This window comes from Bison bison, unplaced genomic scaffold, assembly GCF_000754665.1.
Source record: "Bison bison bison isolate TAMUID 2011002044 unplaced genomic scaffold, Bison_UMD1.0 scf7180017864527, whole genome shotgun sequence".
Lineage (NCBI taxonomy): Eukaryota > Metazoa > Chordata > Mammalia > Artiodactyla > Bovidae > Bison > Bison bison.
This window is the reverse complement of record NW_011495078.1, coordinates 5,193,932-5,201,999: the sequence shown is the minus strand read 5'-3', so window position 1 is coordinate 5,201,999 and position 8,068 is coordinate 5,193,932.

Genomic DNA, 8,068 nt, shown 5'->3' with positions numbered 1-8,068 from the left:
TTATCTCCTCGACTGTTCTTGAGTTTTTATAGATAGAGTCAGGGATGGCTTTAAAAACAACACACACAAAAACTCTGTGATGTCTTTATTATGCATGAATGATTCTTAGGAAATAATAGCGCTCTTAACAACCAAAAGATGTTTTTCAGTCAGGTACTTCTTTGCCACAGACTGCAGAAGCAGAGGTGTAAATCAGAAAGGACGTATTAATAATAAAGACGTGTTCCAGCAACCAGCATGGAAAGAATGAACTACTGAGCAAGTTAATCTCAAGTACAAGGAAAACAAAGTGAACTTGGGCTCAGTTAACTGGTGGACGAGAACATGACCAATCGCTACCACATTGCCTGGCCCCTCATGAGATCTTTAAACAGAAGCTGGGAGCCTGCTCAGAGTGGCCTGACAATGTTTTTAAATAAAGAAAAAAAAAAAGATTTGCAGGCATGCTTTGTTTTACTGAACTTAGCTTGACTGCCTTTTGTTTGTTGTTGCTACAAATTGAAGATTTGGGGCAACCTTCAACCAGCAAGTCTGTTGGAACCATTTTTTCCAATAGCATTTTCTCACTTGGTGACTCTGTTACATTTTGGTAATTCTTACAATATTTCAAACTTTTTCATTTCTGTTACATTTGTTATGGTGTGGTCAGTGATCTTTGATGTTACTGCTGTAATTGTTTTGGCATTTTTTAGCAATAAAACAATTTAAAAATTAAGGTCTGTACATTTGTTTAAACATAATGTTATTGCACACTTACTAGACCATGTGTGTGCGTGCTCAGTCACTTTAGTCGTGTCCGACTCTTTGCAACACCACGGACTGTAGCCCACCAGGCTCCTCTGTCCGTGGGATTGTCAGGCAAGAATCCTGGTGTGAGTTGTCATGCCCTCCTCCAGGGGATCTTCCTGACCCAGGGATCGAACCTTCATCTTCTGCTTCTCCTGCACTGCAGGCAGATTCTTTACCGCTAAGCCATTGGTGCTAGACTACAGTATAGTGTAAGTATAGCTTTTTTATATGCACCGGAAAATCAAAAAATTCATGTGACTTGCCTTTATTGCAGTATTTACTTTGTTTCGGTCCGGAACCAAACTCGAACTATCTCTGAGATGTGCCTGTTCTTAAAAGTTATGGCTAAAAGCCCGAACACACAAGAGCAGGGCTTCCAGTTCAGTCAGTGTGTGCAGATTGTTAGAAGTTGGATCTTTCTAGTTTTACCGGCAGGAAGGGGTGGCGAGCAGCCGAGCTCAGAGCCGGAGGTGGACTCTCGATGGGGGAGGGGTGAACGGTCAAGTGCAGCCCCAGGGGGGGTGGGGTTTGACAGTGAACAGTCTTCAGAGCTCTGTCTGTGGGATGCCAGGATAAATAGGAGCTTGCATTGAGATCCTTTTGTACAGAAGACTGATGGCTTTGCTGCAAATCCTGTAAAAAGCTGAAAGCGACCTTCAGTGTGTTGGAGACACGCCCTCTCACTTTACAGGTGAGGCTGCTGGGGTGCGGAGCACAAAGTGATTTGCTAAAAGGCCATGGAGTCAGTGGCAGTAGAGACAGAGCAGGAAGCCAGGTCTTACTTTCATTCATTTGACACATGTATCGACTATCTACGATTGTCCATGAACTGTGCGGCTCTCCTTATTCCTCATGTCACACGCTTATGTCTATAGAGATTTTTTTTTGAGGAGTTTGGTTGTTTTTTAAAATGTGTGTGTGTGTTTGTTGCTCAGTTGTGTCTGACTCTCTGCAACCTCCTGAGACTGTAGCCCCCTAGGCTCCTCTGTCCATGGGATTCTCCAGGCAAGAATACTGGAGTGGGTTGCCACTTCCTTCTCCAGGGGATCTTCCCGACCCAGGGATCAAACCGGAGTCTCCTTCATTGCAAGTTCTTTACTGTCTGAGCCACCAGCAAAGACCCCCTCTTTAAAAAAAATATATAGTATATATATATAATCATATACATATATTATATATATATATATATAATTAGCTTTATGTGAAGAACTGTTTCTAAGAGATTCTGTTAGTTCATTTACCACGGTATAAAAACCTTGACGTGAATACATTTTTCAGCTTTGGGAGCACACTTTCATCACTAAAAAGTAGATTCATTTATCTGTATTTTGCTAGAAAAAGTATAATATTTTAACATCCCCTTGATCACTGATAAATGCTTCGTTACCTGGAAATATGAGGTAGGAAATACAGAAAAAGGAAAATATTTAGGAAATACAGAAATTGTGCCGTCAAGGGCATCTGTTGTGTAAATATCTCAAACATTATGCCAAATTCACTGAAAACAGAAACAGAAGACCATCCTGGGCCTTTGGATGCAGTTGCAATTTTGCCTCCTGTTGAGTCACCTGAAGACCTCTTTTCTACCCAACCAAAAGGCAGGTAATTAGTCTTTTCTATGTACATTAGCAGTCAGTTTTATTCCTCTGAATTTTATTTATTTTTTCTTCTTCCCCTGATTCTTCTCTGGATTGGGGCCACAGACTGATACCAAGCTGCACAGCCGGACACTGATATTTTATTTTATTTTTTTCTCATTTCCATTGTGAACCTTTATCACAGTCTTTGAATGGACAACTGCTTTACCAAAAAGGAGACTGACAACAGAGAGAGTTGTTCCGAAGGGTCGTCAGCTGGCCGGACAACACTTGGGGATACAAGGCAGGGAAGTCGCAACCGCGGGCTTACCTTTCAAACAGGACGCAGGGCTCCTGCTTTTGCAACCTCTGCAAGGAGTTTCTGTATGTGACATTCCCTCTCTCTGATCGAGAAGAATCACAACTGTTGGGCACATTTCATTTTTCTCAGTTGAGGCTGACTTAGTTTGGAAAGGATGGTTTCAAAAACAAAGTGGCAGAAATGGCACTATGCACGCGACCACTGAAACTGTGTCAGGGGTCACAACGCTAAGTTGAAAACGGTATTTTGTCATCGGTTTTTTTTACTCAGACTAATCATTCGTGATCGGGGTTGAACCTTCAGCTGGGGCACGTGGCTGTCAGCTGTGCCCGAACCTCGGATTTGCACTGGAGGGGCAGTGAAATAACCTGATGGGGAAGACGAACTACTACTCAAGCACCAAGTGAAGCTGCAGGCCTCCGGAGAATTTCGTTTCTGGTTTTCGGAAAGAGAGCGTTTGTTCGACAAACACGCCTTTAGCCCAAGTCTGCTGGGCCAAGGCTGCAGACGCAGACTTTCATGACAGTCTCCTGAGGGGCTTCTGAAACAGATTCTTCATTTGCTGCAGCCGTGGTCTGGGGCAAATCACCGTGGGCTGGAACGATCTCTGGCTCCTTACTTCAGGGGTCCTTTCTCATCCTCTCAACCTAAAAGGCTTTACTCCTTAAGGGAAGGATTAACCAGAGCTCATGTAGCCAGTGAGGGCTTCCGAGGTAGCTCTGGCTAAAGAAACCGCCTGCCAGTGCAGGAGATGCAGGTTCAATTCCTGGGCAAGGAAGGTTCCCTGAAGGGTCTCACTCCAGTGAGGTTCTGAAGTCCTGGCCACTCACTCCAGCACTCTTGCCTGGGAAATACCATGAACAGAGGGGCCTGGTGGGCTGCAGGCCAGGGGGTCACGCAGAGTCAGACACGACTGAGAAGCTGAACACTCATGTGCTGCATAGCATCAGTGTAGGTGGGGAACTGAGCCCTGCATGGGCACCAGTCACTTTTTGGCTTGACCACAGCTCTGCCCTCGGAAATCGAAGGATGACCACGGTGGGGGTCTGATGATCAATACTAAGGCCTCAAAGACCACAAGATTGGGGAAAACACTTTGGGCAGCAGTCACCTTCCCCGGTAGGTGCACAGCAAGGGTGGCTAAAGCTAAATTCACTGCTTGCCTCAGTCCGGCATCACAACATTCGCTTTCATCCGTGCTACGTCTTCACAAAGAACATTTGACTTTTTCTGTCCTCCCGGGATTATTTTGTGAAGGAAAGGGAAGCAAACTGCTCTGTTTGAATGGAAACCAGATCAATCCGGAACTAAGGTTGGAATAAAAGTCCTTATTCTGGGACTTTCCTGGTGGCCCAGTGGCTAAGACTCTGCTCTCCTAATGCAGGGGGCTCTGGTTCCATGGAAGCTATGGGCTTCCCTCATAGCTCAGTCGGGAAAGAATCTGCCTGCAGTGCCTCGGGTTTGATTCCTGGGTGGGGAAGATCCCCTGGAGAAGGAAATAGCAACCCTCTCCAGTATTCTTGCCTGGAGAATCCCATGGACAGAGGAGCCTTGCAGGCTACAGTCCATGGGGTCACAAGAGTCGGACACGAGCGAGTGACTCTCACTTCATTTCCGGTTCGATCTCTGGTCAGGGAACTTGACTCCACACGTGTCAACTAAGAGCCCCCGCAATGCAACACAAGGTCCTGTGAGCCATAACCAGCACCCAGTGCAGCCAAATAGATAAAAATAGTTTCTAGAAGTCTCTCTTTTCCTCACGGCTGTTTTCACACTGCGCAGGTCAAACTGCTCAGGATAAAGAGGAGTCCATGTAAAACCTGACACTAAAACTGAGTTCAGAAGTTTTACGGGGAAACCACGGGGCTCACGCAGCAGTGTGGGGCAAGGTGAACCTTTCCGCTGTGCGCACGGCCTGGTTTGAAAAATGGGCGCGTGCACGCCTATTGGGCAGAAGGGTTTGGGTAACTGCACTCACAGAGAAACATGGGAGGCAAATTAAAATAACCAACAGAAAAAAAAAGCCAAAGGAAAAGAAAACAAGCAGGAAAGGAAAATACTTTGAAGGCGCTTTTTCCATAGGAAAAAAATATTTTATTTTTTTAAGAACAAATTCAGTTTGAAACAGGTTTGGAACGTGACTTCATTGGCTGGGGGCTAACTGCAATGTGGAACTAAAGCAGATCAAAAAACCTATGACAGGCTATCAAAATAAAACAAAGGAAAGAAAAAATATTTATAACTCAAGCATAATACTGTGTTACTTACAAATTGGACAACGAAATTTTAAATAAATATTCATGGTACATAATTACGGCACAAATATGCAGCAATTTGGCAACCTTTTATACCATTTTTTTTTTCCTCATTACAGTGCAAAGGGGAATGACACTGCTGTTTAACAAGCTGTAGCTAAATACATTGCAAAATTCAGATTTTATACAAAACATCTCGCTTAGACTTTATAAAAAACCAACATTGCTCTATGTACACAATCTGGGTAAGAAAAGCCATTTCTGTCTTGTTTTTCATGTGTATTTTTATTAAAAAGGTGAATAAGGCTACTGTAACACCCCAAATCCATATACAGTAAAATCTGAACTTATTTACAGCATCTTCACTTGAACATTATGGTGCAAATTCCAAAGTCAGGCGACTAGGGATGAGAATACAAGGAAGGCATTTACAGTAACTTTCCAAAGCTGAACCAACTTCAGACAAAGGGACAGTTGGTAGATTGTCATATTCTGCACCACACACAACAGACGCACAGACTACTGTCAACTGCCTGCAGGCAACTCTTCATCAACTCATCTGATTTTTTTTCACAGTTTAGCACATACTCAAAATGTAGCCAACTGATGACGCACACCTTCAATTGCATTAAAATCAGACTGTTTCCCATTTTTCCCCTACTCGCCCCTCTCCCCCATCCTAAAGGTCAATTTTTGATGGCTTACAAGAAAACCTTATATGAATGCACGTACAGGAGAGGCCAGGGTGATGGAAAGAATTACATATGTACTGTGGCTGGTCACCATGGCAACCTTTCACAGAAATATGATATAGATATATATAATATATACTGTCGATATATATTATACATATATGTACACATGTATACCACACACCCACTCACACAAACACACACGCACTTTGGACCAACATCATTTTCAGGTTCAGGGAGTAGAAAGAAGAAGAATTTCTGTGATAACTCATTTTTGCAGGTATTCACTGGAGGTTTGAGAACCTTAAAATGCTGTTGCTTCATTTTTTTTTTTTCTCCCAATTCAGAAAGCAAAGTGTTACCATAGTAACGGGACTATGTTAAAGATGTCTATTTTGCATAGCACATAAAAAGTAGGTTTCCTGTTTACTCGCTTCTTTTCCCAGCAGGGAAGGGGCGAGGGGAGGGGGGAGCGAGGAAGGAAGGGGTTCAGGCTGAACTTTCAGCTGAAGCCCCCTGGACGTGACCCGGTGGATTCTAGCGAACACTTCAGCCCATGAGGCAAGGAAAACACAGCACAGAAGCTAAAGGCCGGCACATCTTCTCATTGTTGAAAACACGATGCAGTGAACACTGATTTCCTGGTATTTGGGGCTTGCACTTCCTAATCTATGGTGACGTGACATGCCTTCAGAGGACTTGGTTATTTTTGTGTTTGCTCCCATTATTGTTATTTTTGGAGTAATGTCGTTTTTCCCAGAAGTAGCAGTCCAATTGAAAAAAAAAAAAAAACAACCACGGAGCGTTTGAGACCACTTAATCACCACAAATGAGTTTCACATCTTCTGGTGTGGATTGTGTGCAATCTTAAAATATATATTAGTAAAACTCTTTCATTTTATATCCCTTGTGTTCTATATACCTATTATAAACACATCCTGCCTTCCTTCTCCTCCCTGGACATCATCATCATTTGGGTCCTCGGGACTCCTAGGAGGGTTGCCGTGTGTGCCTCACCCCGACACAGTACCCGGGACTGCAGTCTCGCTCAGTACCCACCCCTCGTCCCGAGGCCAGGGTGGCACCACCATAAACCAAAGTGTCACAAGGCGAGATGAGGAGAGGGGGTGGCAGGGGAGGGGCAATGAGGGGGTAGGGGGATCTGACCTTCCTTTCGGATATGAAGATGCCTTAATAATGTCTATGATGATGGAATTATAGCCCGTGTGACCTTTGGCTTTTTAAACTTCTAGGTCAGATTTGGCTCTCTGCTATTCTCCTAAAGGCTCTCCCTGTGTTAATAAAATGTGGTAAGTATAGCAGCTGGGTCCGCTTTAAACAACATCCAAAGCAGACCGACGACTTCCCTACAGCTTCACAGCTGTACGTCTATTGCCAGTACCAAGAAAGTCCTGCCCGAATCACCCTTCTCTCCAAGCCTGGTCCTCTACCAACAATGCCCCTTTGTTCCACCCGGCTAGAGAGGGACTATTTATTTCATTATTCCTGTGCATTGCTATTTGATAAGAGTGAATTCCTTCAAATGCACCCTAATCTACTGTGTGTGTCGTTGTGTCTCCTACTTGCCTCTTAAAAATCTTAGCAAAACCAAAGTGCTGTGCTCTCTAATTGGGGCTTTCCCTTCCCAAATCTTGTTTCAGAGGCGGCAGCACGGAACTGCCTTTGCAGACAGACAGCCTTTGCGTCTCCCCCACGCCCCCTTCTCACGAAACTCCTCGTCTTCCTGGGCTGACAGCCGAGCATCTGGCTGGAAGGCTCCTTTTTACCTGCAAACGCCATTCCTATCAACGTGTGGCCCCTTTCGCTGCGGCTGTTGTTGCAGAAGGATGGAGTAGGAGACGCCCAACGTTAATGTCCCGTGAGTAATGCGAGTGTGGTGTTGGGGGAAGGGGGGGATCTCGTGTGAAGGCCTGCAGAGCCCTGGATGACAGAGCGTGTGCAACAGTGAGGACTAGAAGCCAGCGGTCTCCCGAGGCCTCACGCAGCCAGAGTCTGTGCGACAAGACAAGTCCGGGGTGCAGCTCAGGAGTGGGGTTCGGGGGCCACGCCCGAGGCAGAGGGTGGCCCCGCCAGGCCCGGCGACCCAGGGGCCTGGGATGCTCCCAGCTCTCGCTCCTGCCCACCAGCCGCTCGGTCTCCCGGCTCCTGCGGAGGCCCGCGGGCGCGCGCTCGTGGTACCCAGTGGTACCCGGAGGAGGAGAGGGGCGGGGCGCGCGCGCGCACATCTTCTACGCGAGTCTTCCGACGGGCGGGACGCATCCTCCGTCACCGGGCCGAAACGCTACAGACTAGTAAGCTGTCCGACTCCACGGGGCTCTTCCGAGAAGGGGTGTCCCCGCTCCCCGCTGCGCGTCAGTCCGTCGCAGACACAGGGGGTCTCGGACCCTCGGCGGGCAGCAGCGGGGACAGTAA